Raw genomic sequence first — 24,856 nt, 5'->3', positions numbered from 1 at the left:
TTCTTTTTTTTCCTTTTAAAATTAAAACTCCCTGAAAAGAGAAAATGCTGTCCTTGTAACTTTGGCAGGGACTTTCAGCTTTTGTTCCCTTTGTCAGAGGGGCAAATTTCATCTCCTCCTTGGGATGAAGAGAGGGGAAGAGCAATGGCCCAGAAACCTGGCATGTGCCAGGGACCAGAGAAAGAGGAGGAGGAAGATGGGCAGGGGGAGGATAACCAGAGGAGAAAAAAAGAACATCAAAAGTGACTCTGAGGATGAGGGGGCAGATAGAAGTAAAAGGGAAAAAAAAGTATGGAAAGAAAGAACTGCTGGGAAATGAACAGGAAGGGCAATACAGAAAGGGCAAAGAACCCAATAGGGGACACAAGAAAAACTACAGCTGTTAAAGAAGCATAGAAGTTGCCAATAGGAAAGACTATCCAGGTGATTCCCAGGGGTTAGTGTGATCATCCTCTCAGGCATTTTCCACAATGTTTATATAAATCCAGCAACAGAATCTTCCACTCCCCCTCTCCACACTGGCTAATAAATATCAGCACATCTTCAACCTACATTTTCCTCTCTCTTTCTCACCCATTTCCTAGTTTTCTCCCCTGAATAACTTCTCTGCCGTTTCTTGTGACATTTATATTGCTTAGACATTAATAGATGATGCCACACCCCACTTATGTTTGCTTCACCCAAGTTATACATTACACGATGCTTCTTTTCCAATTTCCATGTAAACCAAACCCTCCGCTGCCATCATGAATCTCAGGGTTGTTCCCCCAAAGTCCTTCATTTCTCCGTGCTTTAGGTAATAAAGGAACAATAACAGGTGGTTGCCCAAAGCCGGCAAGAGAGGAAATAATGCAGAAGTGAGAGTCAGGAGACTGGATCCCCAGATTAAATTCTATTACTAATTCGTTGTATAATTGGGCCAGATTGTGAGTTGAGCTGGATTCCTGTCAAAGCCTGTTTTAGCTCTGACAGCCTAAGAGATTTAATCTTTATTAACTCTGTAGTAGACAACTTGGTGGAGGCACTGGGCTTCCCTGCTGTCTCAGACGGTAAAGAATCCACCTGCAATGCGTGAGACCTGGGTTCGATCCCTGGGTCAGAAAGATCCTCTAAAGAAGGGAATGGCAACCCACTCCAGGATTCTTGTCTGGAGAATTCCATGGACAGAGGAGCCTGGTAGACTGTAATCCATGGAGTTGCAGAGAGTCAGACGCGCCTGAGCGACTAACACACACACAGGTTTTAGGATCTTGCTCCACTGTTTACTTGTAAGCCACTTGACCTTGTAGTAATTTACTTGATTCTTCTGACCCTTAGTGTTCTCAGAGGTAAACCTGAGAAAATATTGCCAACCTGATTGGGGATCTTACTGTATGAAATAAACAGAAGTTCCCAAACTTTCCCAACCCACAGCGTTCAAAGTGACTCCCCTACACCTGAAGAAATTTTACTAGCTTTATTTATTAAGTAGTCTAGTCCAAACAACTTAATAAGGTGTTCACATTCTAACAACTTAGCAGTCATTTGAAAAAAAAAAACAATACTTTCAAAAATTGAAAGTACCTTGTGTGGTCTATGTCAGATATGCCCATGTTTCCCTTGATAATTTAAAATATCTTCCAGTGCCCCTGTAAGACAGCTGTGGTGTCCCAAATCTTTTTAAAAATTTTTTTAATATAAATTTATTTATTTTAATTGGAGGTTAATTACTCTACAATATTGTATTGTAAGGGTGTAGTCGAGGCATCAGGAAAGTTAAGTGTAAGTAAGGTTATGATAAATACGGAGCAGGGACCCAACAAATGGCAGTTATTCTGCTACCAACTGGAACATTCCCTTAGCATCTAAACTGGATCTAGAAACGTGAATTGAAGTTAATCTCGTTCAGATTCATTGCTTCCCCATGTGTTAAATACAGGGTCCAGAGGAGCTGGGAGAAAATGGGAGACATGAACTCCTGAGTTGAACACTGCATTTAAGAAAAAACACATATTATATTGGATACTTTGAACACTGTGAAAGAGAGTTACAAAGATGACCTTGGAGAGTAAGAATTCTACTTCCAAACTCATTAAGGACACTGAGTTGGGCCCAGTGGCTCCTGAAATGAAAAGGCTAGATGAGAAAGGATCTTCCTCAACTGTTTAGAATGAAATAGTGAAAGAAACTCATGTCTCCCTTCTCTTTCCAATGAGACCTGACCTCACTCCTAAGATGATCTTTGCTGCAGTCCCTCTCATTGGGTATTACTTTGGGTATGGATACAGGAGGAGAGAGGCACTTAAACAGGTAAGAAAAAATTCCTGCTAGCCTCCCCTCTCAGAAAGTGACTATAGGGGAACTATCAACCACCTGGAGATATTTGTTCATTGATTCCATTATTGATTTAATGTCTTTTGAGCATCTACTGTATGACTAATAGAGGGCCTGGTGATACAAACACAAAAACAGACAAGAAAAGATAAAAAGGGACAGGTTCTGTCCTTAAGGAGTTTCCCCTGATTGTACAGTCCAATGGGAAGCCAGACCAAGCGTTGTACTGAATTGGGCTCTTATTCGGCTATCTGCATGGGCTTCCCTCATAGCTCAGTTAGTAAAGAATCCACTTGTAGTGCAGGAGACCCTGGTTTGATTCCTAGGTGGGGAAGATCCCCTGAAGAAGGAATAGGCTACCCACTCTAGTATTCTTGGGCTTTCCTTGTGGCTCAGCTGGTAAAGAATCCGCCTGCAATGCAGGAGACCTGGGTTCGATCCCCGGGTTGGGAAGATCCCCTGGAGAAAGAAAGGCTACCTACTCCAATATTGCAGCCTGGAGAATTCAATGGACTGTATAGCCCATGGGGTCACAAAGAGTCAGACATGACTGAGTGACTTTCACTTTCACTTTCGGCTATCTGCAGGTGCTATGGAATCTCAAGTAAGAATCTTTTAAATCTACTAAAGCAGGGAGGAGAACACAAACAAGAGTGTTCTGAGAAGGCTTTTTGAAACAGGAATTGGAGGTAACTGGAGGTAGGATAATATGTATCCTTAACCCTCCCATCCCCCCTAAATAAATCAAACTTTAAAGAAAAAAGAAATCATAAAGAAGCTAGTAACTCTCCCAGGAACACTCTCTTCTGAGAACATCACCTACTATAAAATCTGGCTGCACCCATCTCACCAACACACAGTGAGGCCTAACCTGGGTCAGTGGGGGCCCTGTTAGCCTGACGGATGGTTGGTGACAGCCACCGTCCCACTTGTGTCCTAATGCTCTGGTTATCAGCTGGGGTATTTCAGGACAGCTCTATTTTCTTCGGTTGGAACTCTCTAAGTCTTTCATCAGGATGCTTCCTTCTCATGCTTTTATGCATCTCAACTCATTCATTCATTCATTCATTCAACAGACTCTGTTTACAGTCAGCCTCCGAGTTTCCTGTATTTAAATCTCTTGCAGTTTATGCTTGCTGCACATTATTCACTGTTCTAAGCTGAATGTAAATGTTCATCACAATTTTGATGGAGACTCATTTTCTTCCTTGAGGCTGCCTCTATCAGAGCCTTACCTGGGTGGTAACAATGTGTGTGTGTGTGTGTGTGTGTGTGTGTGTGTGTGTAGGCAGTGGTAGCATAGGTTCCATACATTCTAATATTATGGATGTTGAAGTTAACATCCCTACCCATAAAGACTAGCAGATTGAAAAGAACCAGTAGACAAATTCTTCTAATTCTTCTCCATTCCTGCCTATTCTCTGCCACTATGGACTGTTTACAGGTATTTGTGTGCATGCTAAGTCGCTTCAGTCGTGTCTGACTCTGTGTGACCCTATAAACTGTAGCTTACCAGGCTCCTCTGTCCACAGGATTCTCCAGACATGAACACTAGAGTGGGTTGGTGTGCTCTCCTGCAGGTAATCTTTCCAGTCCAAGGATCAAACCCACATCTCTTACGTGTCTGCACTGGCAGTCAGGTTCTTTACCACCAGCGCCACCTGGGAAGCCAGTTCAGAGTTACAGAGTTCCATAAAGCTTATCAGTGCTACATACTTTGTGTCCAAAAGCTGGCTTCTTCTACAGCTGTGGCCAGCTTACCCGTGCACTACATTGCATTTCTTTTTCTCTCTCTGCCTCAATTATCTTGCTCCCTCCCTCTTGCTCCCCTGAGGTTCTGCTGTTGCTGTTTAGCTACTAAGTCACGTTCGGCTGTTTTACAGCCCCACGCACTGTAGCCTGTCAGGCCACCCTGTCCATTAGATTTCCCAGGCCAGAATGCTGGAGTAGGTTGACATTTGTTTTTCTGGGGGATCTTCCCAACCCAGGGATTGAACCAGTGTCTCCTGCATTGGCGAGTGGATTCTTTACCACTGAGTCCCCAGGGAAGCCCTACCGTGAGCACCCTAAGAAACAAACACATGCTTTGTTTCTAGGGTGCTCAGGCTAGGGCAGGCTACATTTTTCAATTTCTTCAACTGAAAACTATGGGCCTATAGTAATAGTACCTACTTCAAAAGTTGTGAGGATTAAATGAGTTAACATTAAGTGTTTTGAACAGTGACTAGCATATAATAAGCCCTACATGATTGTTGACTATTATTATTAATCTCTTTTTTTTTTCCAGTCACTTAACACCATCTCTGAGACATGGAAGGTCACTAGTAAATGTTTTTCAAATGAATAAATGATGGATGTACCCTATTTAAGTGACACTGGGTAGATAGATGAGTTAACTCAGAAATGAACACTATTCTAAACATTAACTATAACTAAACCAATTTCTCTTTTGTTCCTGGAGAGACCAAAGCACCAAGAAACACATTGATGAGAAAATCATGCAGAGGTCTGCTTAGAACTTGCATGTATAACTTCACATGCAACCATTCACTTATTCACTCAACAAACATTTATTCAGTGCTTAATACTGAACGCGGCAGAAAATGTTGGAAGGCTACAAAGACAAATAAAACACAGTCTTGAACTTAGGGCAGTTGTGAGTTGGGATAGTAGGGGCAGAGACAGATACAAGAACAGATGATTAGGGTTATCGGATCATGATATGGTGTGAAAACAGTGGCGGAGATAGTGCCTGGGAGTCACTGGATCACAGAAGAGGGTCCCTTTGTGAAGACTAGGGAGCAACAGATAGATATCTCAGAGGGGGCTATCTGTTCTTTTTTTATATTTTGTATTGGGATATAGCCGATTATTAAAAAGCATAGACATCACTTTGCCGACAGCATGTGGTATATAGCATGGTGTACACACGAGCTCTACAACAGACTCAATGTCCTCGTAATCTAAATTCCTGAGAATGACCGGAGATAATGCGGCTGAAGGGGTTGGCATGAATCAGGTCAGAAAGAGCCTGTAAGGCACCTTAGAAAGATCCAAGTTTGTTCTGTAGGGCCATAGGTTGTGTTGGCAAGCCTTAGGCAGAGTGTAAAGTGAAAACTCACTTGGACAGATCTTTCTGGTGACTGAAGGGGAAGGGTTTGAGGCCAAGTCAGAGGGCAGGGAGCCTATCATGGTGGTCCAGGTGAGAGATAAAGTGCTGGCCTGTGAGAGCAGAGTGTGTAGGTGAGACTGTGTGTGTGTGTGTGTGCGTGTATGAGATGGGCCTCTGGATGAACACTATAGTGGTGCAGAGAAGATGCCAGAGTCCACCAGGGGCATCCTGTGGTCCTGGGTAAGGCCCTGGAGATGTGGACTCAAACACCTCCCCTCTTAGAATCCCGTGATGGGGCTCCACCTACCGACCTTCCGAAGACAGAGCAGGTTAGGTGGCCCTCAGACTTTAGTGCTGAAACCTCAGGCTAGGGTTCATGCAGAAATCTAAGATCTGGGTCTAAATGAGTGGCTCTGTTAAACAATATTTCTTTCACAATTGTCACTGAATTTCTAGGGGATTGAGAATGAAAGTTAGACATAAAGAGGTTGTACAGGTAAATGATGAGTGAGACGCAAGGCCAGGACACAAATCCAGGTTTCTGTAGCCAAAGTCCAGGAGTGCTCTAGCTCTCTGTCTTACACACACACACACAGAATTTTAACCTCAGAGATTCCTCATAGTTGTTATCAAGTACGTGCTGAGTGTCTAGAGCCTCAGAGCCACTCTCACGACCTTCCCAACCCCCTTTCCTTAGGGCCTTAGATTACAGACTGAAGCCTTAACTATGTCCAGCATATCATCTTCCCAGCCCTAGCAAGTGTAATTGCTAAACTGGCTAAAACTGAAAGAATGGGGAGAGGGTTTGCGATAGCATCACCAGCCCTCTCCCTGGGCTTCAATTCAAAGGGATCTCAGTTCAGGACCAGAGGACAGAAGGGCAGACTCTAAGCACTCGGAGACTCTCCTCTCTCCCAATCTGCAGTCTGCTGGTGAGCAAGGGCACCACACGGGGTGCTGGGAACCGGAGTCTTTGATGATGAGCTCCTCCTGCCGTGAAGACTAGTGACTTCAAAGAGGGCATCCTGCCACGAGAGGGGTTGCGTGGAAAAGTGGACAGCAGTGTAATTAGGCAAGAGACCCGAGTTTAGGCTGGTGTGCCCAACAGCACCCTCCTCTGCCCAGGGGGAAGAATGATATGGGGAAGGGAGAGACAATGCTTTTGAAGAGCAGGAGTGTGTCTTCATGTTGCTTTAACGCTGACAGAGAGAAAGAGAAATTCAAACCAAAACAAAGAGACTCAGCCTGGCCAGCGGTCAAAACAGAAAGATTTTCAATAATGGAAGCAGGACCTCCCTTCTGAAAACCACTCCCTGGCAGGTATTATGATCCTTGCTAGGAGATCCTCCAACTCTTGGAGGAAGGGCCATCTGATCCCCTTGCCACCTGGTATCACCAAAACTCTCCATGAGCTACACTCTTCTCTCCACAGTTCTGCTCTTTAACTCTCAGATGGACATGCGTTTGAGCAAACTCTGGGAGACAACTGAAGGACACAGAGGCCTGGCATGCTGCAGCCCGTGGGGTCACAAAGAGTCGGTCACGACTTAGCAGCTGAACAACAACAATGACCCTATGAGGTACTGTATATTATCATATTTGGTTCACAGGGGAGGAAGCTGAGGCACAGAGAACTTAAGCAATTTACCCAAGAAGAGTGGGGAAAGCCAGTCAGTGGTAAGGCTGGAGTGAGACTCAGGTGGTCCACTTGTATAGTTATTATTACTATTATTATTTTTGGCTGCACTGTGCAGCATGTGGGATCTTAGTCCCCTGACCAAGGATCAAACCCACACCCCCTGCATTGGAAGCACAAAGTCTTAGCCACTGGATTGCCATCGAAGTCCCCTGCTTGTATAGTTTTGACCATTATGTTCTATGGGCTCAACTACTAATGTATTTAAACACCTGATGGGTTGGGACTTATAGAATTGTTGTGATGGTAGAATAGGGTGTCCAGCACGAAGGAAGTCCTCAAGAGAAGTGATGTGAGTCATCTTAAGATGATCCCCTTCCTGCCTCCAACATACGTATCTTTTCTATTGGTTCATTTCTCTTAATGCTTGGAATCTCATAAGCAACAAGCCAGTTTCTGTAGTGTAGTGGTTATCATGCTCGCCTCACAAGCAACAATTACTTTTTACTGACCAACTACTACATGCAAAACGCTGTGTACTTGAGAATAAGACTCAAAATTAATCCCTTGTACTACAATTCTTATTGTCTACAAGGAGTCAAGACAAGTCTAGGTGTATAAACAAGGCCCAGTGTGGCAATGATCACCAGAGAAAGTTACAGGGCTGAGGCAGCCCAAAGGAGGAAGGGTTAGCTTTCAACCAGAGAACAGAGAAAGCTTTACAAAGAAGCAAGAGTTTGGACTGGACCCGGGAGAACGGGAATGAGGAGGGGCACTGGAGGGAGAGAACTGCAGGAGAAGAGATGTCCTGAGCAAAAGTAGCCAGAAGATAAAGTAACAGGGTAGCGTGATCACGAGCAAGCAGTTCAGCTGGGCTGGAAACAAATGCTGGAGCCTTGAGAGCTGGGAGGGATCTATGGCTGAGAGGCCCTATGGCAGGGATGCCCCAGACGTTTGGATACCAGGGACTGGTTTCATGGAAGACAGTTTTTCCAAAGATGTCGGGGGGAGGTTCAGGAGATGCTTTCAGGATGATTCTCATAAGCAGCATACAACCTAGTTGCCCTGCATGCACAGTTCACAGGAGGGTTCACACTCCTATGAGAATCTAATGCCCGCACTGATCTGACAGGAGGAGGAGCTCAGGCAGTAATGTGAGTGATGCGGAGCGGCTGTAAATACACGTGAAGCTTCGCTTGCTTGCTTGCTGCTCACATCCTGCTGTGCGGCCAGGTTCCTAACAGGCCACAGACCAGTTAGTTCCAGTCCATGGCCCAGGGGTTGGGGACCCCTGCTCTGAGGTGGCCAAACTCATGCACATACATCCCACCAAGTGCCTAGACTCGCAGCCAGACCGCTGGAGTCATCCCTCGTCCTCCGCTTCTACTGTGTGCTCCAAGCAAGTGACTGTATCCCTCTATGCCGTGACTTTCCCATCTGCACGGTGTGAAGAAGGGATGCTGTGAACACTCACAAAGCACCTACAGATGAGGCCTTCGTGGAGAGAGCCCTCAGTAAATATTTCCTATTATTATTTAAATGAGATAATAGATATAAAACACCTGGAAGAGAGCTGGACCCATGGAAGGAGCTCATGACACCCTGACTCGCTCCCCTTGTTCAGGTGGAACACCGCGATTATCTCTCTATGTGTACTTCATTGACACAGAAAGTAGCTCATTCCCTTGGGCTAAACTCCACATCTCTGTGGGCTTTCAAAGAGCAAGTGCTTCTGGGACCTGGGAGAAACCCAAAAGTGGCTGACAGTGGAGAGAAGATGGCTACATTAGCTCAATTCCCAAGAAGTGGAGAACTGAGAACTAAGGTGGATGGTAATCCTGATCACTCACTGTGCCTGCTGTCAGCTTAGCGTCCTTACCCAGGCTACTTCAGAGAAGGGAGTGTGGTGGGTGGGGCAAGACACAAGTGAAGGGGGCACTCACTGCCCACAAACCTGCTTGTTCACAGAGTAAATCCTTTCCTTGTCAGGCAGCACCCTGAGAGTTACATGCACGGACTCCAGACAGACTGCCTTGGTTTGAATCCCAATTATGCCACTCTATGGTCTAAGCTTTGGGCAAGCTAGTAAACCTCTCTCTGCCTCAGTCTCCCCATCTGTAAAAAGGGGGTAGCTTCAAACAGCTGTGGTAAGATTCAGATCTATTATAAGCTCTTAGAAATATGTCCGGTTTAGTGTAAACTCTCAGTAAATAATAGCTCTTACAGGATCTTTACCTTCACTCAGTCAGGTAGGAACCCATTGAGGGTCATATCACTAGAACTCCCTGTGAAGCAAGATTCTGAATGAGATAAAACTTGCATGGTCTGGCGAAACAGATGTCTAAGAGCCACATGGAGAGTGTGCAGGGGAATTTGCAGCAGCTTTGGGCTCTTCGGAGACAGAGGATAGATCATTATAAAAAAAAATCAAGAATGCCAAGATGTCTAAGAGCTAGACTGGATTCATGAACAAGGGGGAACCTCAAGCTAGGCTCATGACCATTTCTGATGGCACCTCCAGGTTGGCATTTCAAAGGGTGGCACAGAAGTCAGCTACCCTGATTTCAGAAAGGCACTCATTCCCTGGCTTAGAAGATGTACTGAGTATTCATTCTGGGACAGACACTTGACAAAATCTTTTATAAGGACTAGATGCAAATATGAAGGTTGAATGATTATACAGCTGATGAATTTCTGTGTGATGGAACAAATGTAACCTACAAGTTTTGAATAAGGGGTCAAGGTCAACCTGCAAGAAAGTCTCTGAAGGGAGCAGAGCTTTGTGGTGTTCTCTTTAACAATTTTGTCAGTTACCTGGAGAATGTCACCGAAGGTATGTTAATTAAATTCATACATAACATGAAATAGCAGAGACAGCTAATACATAGGATGACAAAGTCAAGATCCAAAGGATTTCAATGGCTACAAGCAAAAATTTAATAGAGTTTTATATAAGACCTGAATTTAGGTTAAGGAAATTGACTTCAGTCTTAAATATACTTTCCCTTTTTGACAGCGGTCCCTGTGAAAAAGATCTTTAGTTGACCATAAACTAAATATAAGCTAACACCACGCTCTTCTCTTAAAGGGCCTAACACAAACCTGGCTTGAAATTCATTACTAGAAAATGCAGGGGAAGAAACAAACATGATACTTTCTATAGGGTGGTTTGATTGGTCCTGGGCAATGTATTCTGAAAGGCATTATGAAAAACTAGGGGGATGCAGAATGCAGCTGGTAGGGACTTAAAGGGATTCAGGAAAATTGCGATCTAAAGAACAGCTGAAGGGATTAGGTATATTCAGAAGAGAAGACTTGGGGGGAGATTATCACAACTATTGGAAACATTAGGGACTTCTCTGGGGGTCTTGGGCTTCCCTGGTGGCTCAGAGGGTAAAGCATCTGCCTGCAATGCAGGAGACCTGGGTTTGATCCCTGGGTCAGGAAGATCCCTGGAGAAGGAAATGGAAACCCACTCCAGTAATCTTGCCTGGAAAATCCCATGGACAGAGAAGCCTGGTAGACTACAGTCCATGGGATTGCAAAGAGACAGACACGACTGAGCGACTTCACTTTCTTTCTTTCTTTTCTTTCTGGTGGTCTAGTGGCTAAGACTCCATGCTCCCCATGCAGGGGGCTGAGGTTTGATCTCTGGCTGGGGAAGTAGATCCCATATGTCACAACAAAAGATCCAGTATACCACAACTAAAATATCCCACATGCTACAATGATGATGGAAGATCCCATGTGCTGCAACTAAGAACTGGTGCCGCCAAATAAATACATACTAAAAAAAGAAACATTAACATGTAGCCAGCCCATATAAGGCGGTCCTATTTGTTCCCAGGCATCCACCCTACACCCTAATAGGTAATAGGTAAGCACATTTTTCTAATGCACACAAAGGCAACATATAAGCTGGCAGCCGTCAGCATAGAAGAAGGAAATCAATATATTCTGTATTGTTTCCAAAGGACAGAGCTGACCAAATGGGTGGAAGTTACAGGAAAACACATTTTGGCTCAGCCTACAGGAGCACTGTCTAGGAATCTGCCTTACAACAATGAAATGAGCCGCCTTTTCCAAGAACACAGTCACTGATAGTATTCAGGTGGCCATCTGTGAGAAAGGCTGTAGGAGGGATTCCTATCCCAGGTGGCAGGTGAGATGATACGACCTTGAGGTGGGCTCCCGGCTCTGAATGTGTAGAGCTGTGAGTGATTCAGCTGATATTCTTACTCCTACTTCCTGAAATTAGGGAGGCGAGTCACCACTCTCATGAGAGAGTCTTAAGATCCAATTAGGTTCAGAAAAGAGGTCTGTGTACATCTTGCCTAAAGATGAACACATGTCTTTATTGATTTGACAAATGTTTATTGAGTATTATCTATGTGCCAAGCAGCGTGTTAGGGTCTGACAGTGCAATGAAGACAAGAGACTGTATTTATACCTTTGTGGAATTTACATTCTAGAGGTGGATTATTCTCAACCCCACTTGCCAAATTAATGTTAAGATCACATCATTTGGAGGCAGTTCAAAGAACATAAATGAGGCAATGGCCAGTGCAAAACATCATCAGTGGGATACTTAAAGCCATCACTTATTGAGCGCTTACATATTTTATGTAACATTGTTGAGTGCAACGTTCTTTTTACCGAAAAGGAAATTGAGGCTCAAAAGAGTTATGAAGCCAGCCAACAATAAAGCGCTTTTAGTAGAATCTCAAGCCTGTCTGACTCCAACCCCATGCTCTTCCCATTGTGCTCTGCTGCCTCGTATGGAGACAAAAACACGAGCAGGTGAACAAAACTACTCTTGGAGGTGAGGTGTCCACAGCTCCTGGTTACGAGGAGACTGTTTGACCAAGGCTATTAAGCAAACTCTGGTTGACAATATTTAGGGCTATATCTGGAAAGAAAAATCTCTGAACATATCCCAGACTATGTTCTTTCTAGAGCAAGTAGCCTGAAGAAAATGGATGGCCCTATCCTTCAAATGTGAGGACCTCGCTTCTGACACACTGTGCAAAGGCGCTAGAAACCTCACCAATAGCAAGGACTTGCCTTGGTGCTTTTGTCTCCCACATTTGCACCGGTAAATGGGCAAAAGAAATGCTGCAGAGGGTCCACAGTGAACAGCATGCCATGACCTCTGGTATAATGGACCATCTTGACTTGAATCCACAGTGATAATTTTCCATGAGCCATAGCACAGAGCTCCTCAGTAACAGGTGCTTGGGCCCAGCAGTTACGCGTCCCCAGTTTAGGCCTCCAGCTAGGTCCCTCGAGGGACATGTCACTCTCCCTGGGACACTACATCATTCAGGAAGAGATGCTTAACTACAGACTGCATCCTTGTCATTGCTTTAATCAAGGCATCTACTCACAGGGATCCCCCGCCACCAGAGCCTTAAGGTTGAATGGTAGTTTCTCTCCTGTTTTCATTTTGAGACTCTCAGAACAGTAGCCCTTGAGAGGTTTGGCAAGAAAAAGTTCTCCTTTGGGACTGAGATTCTCTTTTCTTGCCCATAGACTTTGAATATTGCTGCAATATTCAATAGATTCAGCAGTAAAAGGGGGGACAACAAGAGTTTCTACTCAAAGTGTTGAAATGAGAAATAAATTTGTTGATACATGAAAAGAACTTAGAAGGCTGGTAGGTGCATCCCAAGAACTATGTAAGTGTCAGCTGTTACCGTCACCGTATTAGTATCATGACTTTCTCTGCTGCATCTGAAGGGTGGAGTGTGGGAAATGCCAGGCATGTGAAGTACTAAGGCTCACTGGCATTGACCACTTTTGTTTCTTAAGTTTATTTGTTTTTGGTTGTGCTGGGCCTTCATGCTGCACACAGGCTTTCTCTTGTGGTGAGCAGGGGCTGCTCTTTGTTATGGTGCCCGGGCTTCTCTTTTTGTACAGAGTACTGGCCCTAGAGTGCAGCCTCAGTCCTGTGTGCACAGGCTTAGTTGCTCCATGGCCTGTGGGATCTTCCGGGACAGGGATTGAACCTGTGTCCCCTGCCCTGGCAGGCGGATTCTTAACCACTGGACCACCAGGGAAGTCCAGCCCTGATGCTGATTTCCCCCAACATAGGCTTCCCCCAGGATGAAACACGCTCCTGTCCCACCCATGGTGGGCATCAACTCCATTTAAAGTTATCCTTCTCATATGGAAGCAATATACTAAGACAGAGACAGACTCATGGATACAGAGAACTAGTAGTTACCAGTGGGGAGAGGAAAGTGGGGAAGAGTGAGATGAGAGCAGGCGATTAAGAGGTACAAACTACTATACAAATAGGGATGTATGCCAGTGTTTTGTAGTAACTCTGAATGGAGGGTAATCTATAAAAACATTGAACCACTATGTTATGCACCTGAAACTAATATAAATCAACTATACGTCAATAAATAATACATACATAAACAAAGCCCTCTTTCTCATTTGGTTGTGAGCAAGGGAGACCCTGCTGTACATCAGGATTGGAGGAAGCCCGTGCCAACCACTGTGGTCTGGGCAGCCACATGGAAATCCTCCACCTCCAGGGCTAATTGGGTGAGTGTGGCACCAGGCATTGAACAGCCTCCTGTTCAATTCATGGCCTCCTTTCACAGTCCTCAGCAACAGAAATCTGGGGACTCTGCTCCATCCAAAGATCTTCGATCCAAAAGCCAATCTCGGCTGAAAAGCCTGGTTTCCAGCCTATCTCTCCTCAAGCCAACAATAATGCTTTCAGTGTGGAAAACTGTGTGGAAAGGTTAATAAACTTGGTGGGAAGGAGAGTACAAGGGAAGGAAAAGATTGTCCCAACCATTGAGCTGTATCATGATTTAGTGAGAAGGGCCTACATGTTGGCATCAGGCAATTCTGTTCACCACTGTGACGCTGGTCACCACACCACTGAGCCCCACATAAAAACAGGTACTTTTCTTATTAAATATACATATATATGTGTGTGCGTGTGTATGCATATGAGACTATATAAGACAAAGCAAGAGATATGACAATATAATGTGATTTTTGTTAAACAAATATTATCCCTAAACAAACAAAAGAGTTGAGAATGTGTTCCCTTTAGGAGATGCCACTTCAGGTGGCTTGGATTGCTTCCTTTTTACTGTTCTGTGGGGTTTTTTTTTTCCCCCTCTCTCCTTTTTTTTTTTTTAGATTTTCCGCTAATTATATGCATTCCTTTTATAAGAACAACAAAAAAGATCAAGTAAAAACCATGATGTGCAGTGACAAAATGCTTGCTCTCCAATTTCTGAAATTATATAAAGTTAAAACTTAGGGGAAAAAATTGCAGTGTGAATGTTTGAACAAGAATTCATAAATACTTATGTAGGAAGACTAAACCTTAAGATGACTTTTACCGGAATTGCTTTCACAGAAATTGTAAATGGAATAAACACTACTAACTGCTTACCTCTTAACAAGTTTGGAGGATTTTAATCAAGATTAGTGATGATTTTTAAAACAAAAACAAAAACACACAGCCTACCATTACATACTTAATAACTGGCAGCAATTAATCAGCATTATCTGAGGGCTTGCTGAAAATCTCCAGTGACATTGAAGTTGTCCTGCATTAAAGACTGTGCTGAATCTGAGGGTCACTGCTTGGTGTTCATCCAGCCCTCTGTTATACACAAACTTACAACGATGTGTACTTTAGAGGAATCTGACCTGAACACTAGACTCTAAGCCATTTTCTTCTTCCTCCAAAACCAGGTTTTAAACTGAGGGTTGTCAGTTAGACATTAAGAATAACTTCCCCAAAGAAAACATTTTGAGAAAAATAATGCACCCCAATGACACTTTTAAAGCTTCCTTCTTAAATTTCCCCCAAATTTTGTGGTTACAAAAATAATACATGCTCATTATCAAATAATGAAAGTGAACAAAATGCATTCAAAACTGGGGGGAGGGCAGTGGGAAATAAAACTTTTGATCCATAGAAAAAGAAATGGGGAAGAAAGATGCCAAAATGCTAACAGTGGTTTTCTCTGAGCATAGGATAACAAGTGGATTTTTTTCTATTTATTTTAAAGGAAAAAAAAGATAAATAGCCAAGATCTCCAAAGCCCAGGAAAATGACAGCACTCTCAAACCCAGTATTCTTAGAGCAAAACCCAAAGAAGCCAGAGGTCCGGGGAGCATTCCTAGTAGAAAACATCCATGCATTCAGTAGAATATATAAATTCAGGACACTATCTGGAAAGCCTGGGCCAGACATAAAACATTCATTTCTATAAAATTGAAACAATTTATCTTCCATTCTTGAGCAGATGGGAGGGTAAATTGAGGTTGATTTTTTTTTTCACCCTGGTGGTCATGTCAGAGGAAATATGAGTGTTCCCGCCTCCAGTGCTGTTTAAAATAAGTCTCTTGGTGCGGTGACTGGACTAGTCAGAAAGAGTACTGTGGAGGTTTCACCCTCCTCCAGGGGGTAGGCAGTACTGTAGGGGGGCTGCAGATGCTTGTCATGTGGGGGAGGGTGGGATGAAGCTGAGACCCCTTGGTGCCTTGGGGAGGATGTAGAGAAGCAAGAGGGAACCACAGAATGCCCACCTCTCTTCTACAGCTGATGAGTGACTTTCAGAATGCCATGTGCTTATCACACTGAGATCTCTTTGAAATCAGTATTTACTGGACTAATTTATCTCCAGTACCCACCTGTCACTATAAAGCTTGGCTACTGGCTATGTGACCTTGAACAAGTTTCTTCAACTCTCTGGCCCTCTATTTCCCAATCAGTAAAATGCAAGAATCCTTTAAGATGCACTAAGCCACTAGTCTACAAGCCCATTATTTTCATCAGTGGGGATGGTGTGCGGGTAAGAGGATGTCTTCCTGGGGCATACGGGGATGTGGAGACTCCACACCTTACTCAGGAAGGGCTCTAAAGTCTAGCTGGACTGCAGAAGCTATGGGGGAGCTTTTCATATGTAGAGTCTGGGCCTTCTCTCAGACCCCTGAAACTAAAATCTCATGGGGCAGCAATCGAAAGTCAGTATTTTAAATAAGCTCCCCAGATGATTGTTAAATATCTGCTCTATGAACTGGCATCAGAGAGTCAATTATTAGGGCATAGTTTGCTCTTGTATCATCCCGAGTAACTAAGAAGGTTCAAGTTGCCTCTAAGAGGGGAGAAAGTGCATCACCTAAGACAATCACCACCAAGGGAGTACAAGCTCCTCAAGTGCCTTTGTGCACATTAGAAAAAGGCAGGCATCAGGGCAGAGGTCCCCTCCCCGCCCCACCGCCCCCATCTCTCCCGGTGTCTCAGGGTTTGCTTTGCTTGGGCCCACAGGGCCAAGGTTTCAGCCCTTAGCTGCTCTTTCTGCCAGCTGTCTACCTGCAACACACAAAGCATATGGCTGTACTCAGCCAACTGACCGCACATTTGCCATGAAAATGGGTCAAATTAAACATACTGCCACTTGAGAAAATCCCTAAGAATGAGATGCAGGGTTCCCTGAGCCAACAGGGGGGACTTGATCCCCTTAAGCCCATCTGAGGTCATCTTGGTAGGAGAAGATCCACTTTACATTCAGTTCCTGCCTGCTTAACCAACAGGAGTCAGTTCTCCTTCTAAGGGGCAACACTTCAGCTGGAATCAGGCTACATCATAGCTTCTGGTGAGAGAAGGAACTAGGAACATTAGGTTGCATCCGAAGAGCTAAGATGACCTGTTTGTCGTTGAAACAGGTGGGAGAAAGGACAGTCATATTTCTACTGAACCCTGGAGGAAGAGGAGGAGATGCAAGGAAAAAAAAAAAAAAGAGGGGGTAAAGAAAAGGAGAATGAGAAATAAAAGGCCAAATAAAAACACTAGAAACCCTCGCTAGGAAGAAGGGAATGAATGAGGGTAATTAGAAGGAGTCTCACACACACACACACAGAAAAAGGGAGAATAAAAAGAGAGCTAATGGGAGGGTAATCACATTTGTGCCTGCATCGCAGTGACAGGAGCTAGGCACAGACAATGAAGCCAGGGCTGGAGGGAAGGGGAGGAGGGCGCCCACAGATAAAAGAGCAGCGGCAGGCTGGCCTGCAAATCTTGTCTGGGGTGGGGGGTGGCTGGAGGAAGGTGAATAGGGCATCGCTCACACAGACAGGCATGGGGGTGGGGACGTAAAAGCCAGATGATGAGCTAGAAATGGACAAAAGAAAGTCAGGAAATGTCATGTGTCACACAGGGCTGTCTGACTCCATCTGAGTCACTTCTGATGAGACCTCGGGCAGGTCAGAGAAGGCCAAACACTGCCCACGACCTGGGCTGGGAATCAGAGCTACCCCCCAGCATTCTAGTTGCTGCCCTACAACGGTTCCGCATTTGCTCTTTGATGGTCAAAAAGCTGAGAGAATGTTCCTGCTCAGTTTTAGGGGGTCTGGAGGGGAGAATGGATTTTGGATCCTTTTGAATAATCTGTGTAGGTCGGTCTCTGCTAACACCCAGAACCCAGAGGGAAAGGCAGCCTCCCCGCTGGGCTGTGGTCATTTTCCTGTGAGTGGTCTCTAGGGAAATGTTTAGGATGGCATCATTCAGACAGACCTAAATAAAATTACCTTCTGTCAAGGACGTTTCTGAAAAAGACAGAGGGGCTGAGACCAACCATGACAAACACCGTCCTCCTTCCTGGCTTGAAAAGGAAACCGGATGCTTTGGTGTGGGACATTTGTTTCTTGTACACATTTAGAATCCCCAAGCAGTCAGTCCTGGGAGGGTGAGGAGCAGCGGGGAGTTGTAGAAATAGAAAGAACAGTACATACCTGAGACAATGAAGAGGCCTTATTAAGACGGCATGGGCTATGTGAGGGTATACGTGTGTGTGCACACACACGCACTAATCTGAGGGGACACCATGGCACGTTAGTTGCCTCCTGAGCAGGCAGTGAGAGGAGTGCTCTGATGAACAGGTCTAGTTCTGACAATGGCTTTTAAAACCTTGGAGAAACACCTGTTCATTTTCCACAGTTGGTCTCTTCCCATCTCATAAATCATCACTCCATCACCATCCTTCAGCACTGAAATCTAGCACTATGTTCTCTAGTGGGGAATCTCCTTGGTGTCATCCTCTGTATCTGAGATGCCAGAATAAGAAATCAGACTGCTCTTTACTGGGAACACCGTCAAATGCATGAAAGTAATCTAATGGTGGTGTTCTGAAAAACATATCGAGAGGCCGTTGGGTCCACTTTATCAAAAGACATCATTAGAGCCTTTAATAACCTCCAAAGTGGCTAAATACATTTGCTTTTTCTCCTCTCATATTTTCACGTAAATCAATCTCTTACCTCCCCCATCCTCATCTATTGGTTTCATTTCTTGTCTTTATTGACATTATTGGTTTCAAGAATCCGCCTGCAATGCAGGAAACCCTGGTTCGATTCTGGGTTGGAAAGATCTGCTGGAGATGGGATAGGCTACCCACTCCAGTATTCCTGGGCTTCCTTTGTTGCTCAGTTGGTAAAGAATCTGCCTGCAATGCGGGAGACCTGGGTTCGATCCCTCGGTTGGGAAGATCCCCTGGAGAAGGGAAAGGCTACCCACTCCAGTATTCTGGCCTGGAGAATTCCATGATCTGTATAATCCAGGGGGTCACAAGAGTTGGACAAGACTGAGTGACTTTCACTTTCACTTTTGTTGTCTGTGAAAATTTTCAATTTGTCCCTGTTGTCCTAGCAGACAAATACCATATAGAGACCCTAAAGGCTTCTGGCTGTGTCTATGCAGCCACAGGAGTCAGAAGGCTGAGCACTTGTGAATCCACACAGGTTAGACAGAGACATGGTGAAGCCCTGTGTCAGGGTAGGACCCTCCCATCCTGGGTCTTCTGCTGGGCACCCGGTTGCCAGGGGTGCTGGGTCAGGCAGGCAGTGATTGATTTTGTTGCCAACCTCAGAGACCAAGGATGTAACCTCAAACATCCCATGTTCTTTTAATAACTCATTAGAAGTCTGTCATCCATGACTTTGTTTAAATCTTTTTGAAGCTATTTTTACTTTTAGTGAATCGGAGCCTCTTGTGTAATGAGTTCATTGATTTTACAACCTGCCACCCTGCCTGGATCCTGTCACTTGGGTGAACCACAGTGACTGACATGATTACCAAGATTCACACATGAATGTCTCAACCTGCCTCACTTCTCCTTGGGCATTTTTGGCAAAACCGGAGTCACCAAGATTGTTGCAATGTCCTCAATTTACATATCATGTACATATATGGTCCCCAGTTTTCTGAAACTCTTTGCTGTGTGGTCTTGAAAACTTTTATCTACAGGATAATTTTAAGACTATGTTTTACTTGCAGAATCCTGATAAGTAAAACTACATAGTCTTGAGATTCTTGTGTGCTTATTCTGCTTTATTTTTAGGGTGTCTTAACTTATTTTGAAGGGTCCAGAAAAGTAACATACAGTGAGAGAACAATCCATCACATATACAGGCACCTCCTGCTTATCATTCAAGGGGTGTACACATGGAGCTCTAAGTTTCAAAGCCTTAGTAAGCAAGAGCTCTTCAGATCTAGTCTAATTTTTAGGCTGTGACAGGACTCAGTTGCGCACATAGGATCTTTTTTTCTTTTTGTAACTTTTGGATTATTTTATTCTTTTGAAATAATGGTTGCACTAGAGGTTATGATATTTACCTAATAATTATTAGAATATATGTAATTTATACTAACAATTTTACTATTCTTTCCCAAAACCTAAAGCCTTAAACATTTTGAATACCTTACTCTGTTCATCTCTCCCTTCTGCCTTTTATGTTATTTTCACCTGTATTTTATTTTTTATTAATTTAAATTTTATTTTCTTACTTTACAATACTGTATTGGTTTTGCCATACATTGACATGAATCCACCACAGATGTACATGAGTTCCCAACCCTGAACCCCCCTCCCACCACCCTCCCCATATCATCTCTCTGGGTCATCCCAATGCACCAGCCCCAAGCATCCTGTATCCTGTATCAAACCTAGACTAGCAATTCATTTCTTACATGATAGAATACATGTTTCAATGCCATTCTCCCAGATCATCCCACCCTCTCCCTCTCCCACAGAGTCCAAAAGTCTGTTCTTTACATCTGTGTCTCTTTTGCTGTCTTGCATATAGGGTTATCATTACCATCTTTCTAAATTCCATATATATATGTTAGTATACTGTATTGGTGTTTTTCTTTCTGGCTTACTTCACTCTGTATAATCGGCTCCAGTTTCATCCACTTCATTAGAACTGATTCAAATGTATTCTTTTTAATGGCTGAGTAATACTCCATAGTGTATATGCACCACAGCCTTCTTATCCATTCGTCTGCTGATGTAAGTAGGATCTTGAGTTGTGGCATGTGGGATCTAGTTCCCTGACCAGGGATCGAACCCAGGCCCCTGCATTGGGAGCACATATTCTTAAGTCACTGGACCACCAGGGAAGTCCCCAAGATCCAGTGGTTATCCACCTTACCAGCCTCTTTTCCTGTCTCTGTGAACTGCATCTGTAAGCTACACTGACCTACTTGTTTGTCATTCCTGGAAAAATCATGCTTCTTGAGTCTCCATGCCTTGGCAAATGCTGTTCTTTCTGTTTAAAATTACTTTTGGTACCTGTTAAACAAAACAGTTTAAGATCTAACTCCTCCATGAAATCATATTCCAGATTCTGGGATGTCACATAAAGAACTCCTTAAGCTGTAGTCCTACTAAACTTTGCTCAAACCTTTATGATCACTCACCTAGAGCCAGACATCCTGGAATGTGAAGTCAAGTGGGCCTTAGGAAGCATCACTATGAACAAAGCTAGTGGAGATGATGGAATTCCACTTGAGCTATTTCAAATCCTAATATATGATGCTGTGAAAATGCTGCACTCAATATGCCAGCAAATTTGGAAAACTCAGCAGTGGCCACAGGACTGGAAAAAGTCAGTTTTCATTCCAATCCCAAATAAAGGCAATGCCAAGAATGTTCAAACTACCTCACAATTGCACTCATCTCACATGCTAGTAAAGTAATGCTCAAAATTCTCCAAGCCAGGCTTCAACAGTACGTGAACAATGAACTTCCAGATGTTCAAGCTGGTTTTAGAAAAGGCAGAGGAACCAGAGATCAAATTGCCAACATCCACTGGATCATTGAAAAAGCAAAAGAGTTCCAGAAAAACATCTACTTCTGCTTTATTGACTATGCCATAGCCTTTGAATGTGTGGATCACAAAAAAACTGTGGAAAATTCTGAAAGAGAGGGAATACCAGACCACCTGACCTGCCTCTTGAGAAACCTATATGCAGGTCAGGAAGGAACAGTTAGAACTGGACATGGAACAACAGACTGGTTCCAAATAGGAAAAAGAGTACATCAATGCTATATATTGTCACCCTGCTTATTTAACTTATATGCAGAGTACATCATGAGAAACGCTGGGTTGGAAGAAGCACAAGCTGGAATCAAGATTGCCGGAAGAAATATCAATAACCTAAGATGTGCAGATGACACCACCCTTATGGCAGAAAGTGAAGAACTAAAGAGCCTCTTGATGAAAGTGAAAGAAGAGAGTGAAAAAGTTGGCTTAAAGTTCAGCATTCAGAAAACTAAGATCATGGCATCTGGTCCCATCACTTCATGGCAAATAGATGGGGAAACAGTGGAAACGGTGACAGACTTTATTTTCTTGGGCTTCAAAATCACTGCAGATGGTGACTGCTGCCATGAAATTAAAAGACTCTTGCTCCCTGGAAGAAAAGTCATGACCAACTTAGACAGCATATTAAAAAGCAGAGACATTACTTTGCCAACAAAGGTCCATCTAGTCAAGGTTGTGGTTTTTCCAGTAGTCATGTATGGATGTGAGACTTAGACTATAAAGAAAGCTGAGCACCAAAGAATTGATGCTTTTGAACTGTGGTGTTGGACAAGACTCTTGAGAGTCCCTTGGATAGTAAGGAGATCCAACCAGTCCATCCTAAAGTAAATCAATCCTGAATATTCATTGGAAGGACTGATGTTGAAGCTGAAACTAATACTTTGGCCACCTGATGCGAAGAGCTGACTCACTTGAAAAGACCCTGATGCTGGGAAAGATTGAAGGCAGTATGAGAAGGGGACAACAGGATGAGATGGCTGGATGGCATCACCGACTCGATGGACATGAGTTTGAGTGAACTCCGGGAGTTGGTGATAGACAGGGAGGCCTGGCGTGCTGTGGTTTATGGGATTGCAAAGAGTCGGACATGACTGAGAGACTGAACTGAACTGAAACCTTTCACTGGTTTTAGAATTCACTGCAATGTCCTTGTTACGTGCCCACTTATCTATCTAGACTATTAGTTCTTCCAAAGCAGAGACAACATCTTCTTATAATTAGCAACCTAGCCTATCCTGGGCCACAATGGGTAATACAGTGAATATTTGCTGAAAACATGAATGAGTGAGAAAGTAAACAATGGAATGGTATATTGAGAAAGTGTGTGTTAATCGCTTCAGCTGTGCCTGACTCTTTTCAACCCCATGGATTATAGCCCACCAGTTTCCCCTGTCCGTTCTCCAGGCAAGAATACTGGAGTGGGTTGCCATTTCCTTCTCTAGAGGCTCTCCCTAAACAAGAGATAGAACCCAGGTCTTCTACACTGCAGGCAGATTATTTACTGTCGAGCCACCAGGGAATCCTGGAGCAGTGAGGGGATTTCTATAAACAAACCAACTCACTCAGACACACACACACACACACACACACACACACACACACATCACATACCACACTCACATGAACACATATAAATCCAGGTAAACTGAAGCACAATGAAGCGGCTGGATAAAGTTGCAGGTAACTCCTCTGTCTCACAGAATCATCCACTGGATATTTTTTTTGTATTAACGTCCTTGATCCATGTTCTCCCTTGTCTGAAAGTCATGACTGCTTCATTGCTACTTTTCCTTTGGTACATTAACCTAGATTTTTCACAAGGGAATTCATCTTAGCTTTCAGTGGTCTAGGATTTGGTTGTTTGACTTCAAAAGAATGTTCAGGTATTTTAACGTAGGTAATATAGGAATACTAAGTGAAAAACGTAAATTCCCATACATGCGGCTCACCTCCACCTCTTGGAACATTAAATAAATTATTCAGGAAAATCAGGCCTACCATTGATTTTTCCATAATACCCCAATACATGTCATTAGTTAGCAATCCGTCAGGTACTTTTCAATTCAAGTGACAGTTTTCACGTTGAAATCAATTTCGATTAATTTTGTAAGAATAATTTAAAGAAACATGGCATCAGACCCCTGATTTAGAACAAGATGTATGGCGTCTTCTGCTTTTCATTTATCTTGTCATTTTAGGAGGAAAACGCAGTCCTTTGTCTGGCACTTCTTTATATACATATAAACTCATGCTGCTTATCACTCCTGGCTCCATTATTCTCCAGATAGTCACTTTTCCCCCACCTCCTAACAGTTGCTCCATTATTTTATTAGTGTCCAAAACGAGACCTCGTAGACAGTGATGATCAGAGAATAATGGAAATTAGAGATGGAAATGACAGATTAGGTGTACTTGTCTGTTCCCTGGGGCTAATGTTCCTGTCAGTCTGTAACTTGGGGCTTTAGCCTGTCTTATTTTAAATGACACCATCGTGGGGCCTCCACCATTTCCCTGGAGGCTCTTGTCTGCATCCTAAGACTGTCTCTGCACACAGCCAGAGGGAATGACAAAGTCTTGTGCAATTACCCAGTGAAGTCAGGCCCATCCTTACATGATCTGTCTACAAGGCAAGGGGCACAGAGGCTTGAGCGATTAGCCCCCAAATCCAATCACTGCAGAGAGCCAGCCCTGATCATTCAGGGCACAAAGTGAAATGATTTTTTGTCATTGTTTACTTCAGCAGCAGGTAGGCAGGCTAAGAGATCTCTTCGTCGGTTATACATCAGCTTTCCCAATATTTTACTCAGTAAGAATCATAGTCAACTGAGATTCTCAGCCATCACGTAAGCTAAAATCCTGGTGCCCCAGCAACCATGCAAATGTGTCAGGGGTCAGAGAGTAGGGGCACTGAACGGACTTTACACATGCTCGGTGAATGGCACGCTATGCAAACTCTGCTTGGCATCTATGAGCCAAGCTCTCCCCACCAATCTTTCAACAGCAGGCCACCTCATATGCCTTTACTCTTCTCCAAACTCCTTCCTTTACATTTTGCAGCCTGCCTCCCTGACACAATCACCAATTCAGTAGAAACGGAGTCATCCTTCATTTTCACTAACAGAGAAATTTCATGGCATTCTGACTTCCCCAAAGTTTTCTGACCTGTGACTCAGATTTCCTTTCCTTAACTTCATTCTCTCTTGTCCTTATCGCTCAACTTCAACCCGTTCCAGCACATTTGCCCTCATCGAACGTCTACGGGCATCTATCATGCCTTGACTTAGTCATCAGCTGGCCAAGTTCTCTGAGTGGAGCTCTTCTATCCCTTCATCATAAATCACTCCCTTGGGCTCTTCAATCATTTTTATTGCTCTTCTCCAAACTCTCACCCATTTGTCTCCATATTTATTGCTTTGAGAGTCCAGAACTACATTCAATATTCTAGGTTTGGGCTCATCAGAAACATACAGAGGAGGCTAAGCATCGACCTCAGGGCTAAGAGTCCTCAGTGGTGCTATGGGAAGTGATGGTGGTTTCTTTTCTCCACCTTGTCAGGCTGCAAATACATTTCAACTCTGCAGTCCAAGCAATCACTCCGAGAGGGCTTTTGCCCTGATTTCCAGTTTTCCCTGCCCCACTGACTGCTA

The 24,856-nt window shown here is 43.9% G+C and overlaps 1 protein-coding gene across 1 annotated transcript in view; it reads right to left on the bottom strand.

The window, feature by feature from the left end:
- ASTN1 (astrotactin 1) overlaps positions 1–24,856 on the bottom strand; it is a 359,002-nt gene that overhangs the window by 153,417 nt on the left and 180,729 nt on the right. The gene's annotated exons all lie outside the window — the stretch shown is intronic.

This window comes from Oryx dammah, unplaced genomic scaffold (assembly GCF_014754425.2).
Source record: "Oryx dammah isolate SB20612 unplaced genomic scaffold, SCBI_Odam_1.1 HiC_scaffold_21, whole genome shotgun sequence".
Classification (NCBI taxonomy): Eukaryota; Metazoa; Chordata; class Mammalia; order Artiodactyla; family Bovidae; genus Oryx; species Oryx dammah.
This window is presented reverse-complemented; position numbering and strand designations above follow the sequence as displayed.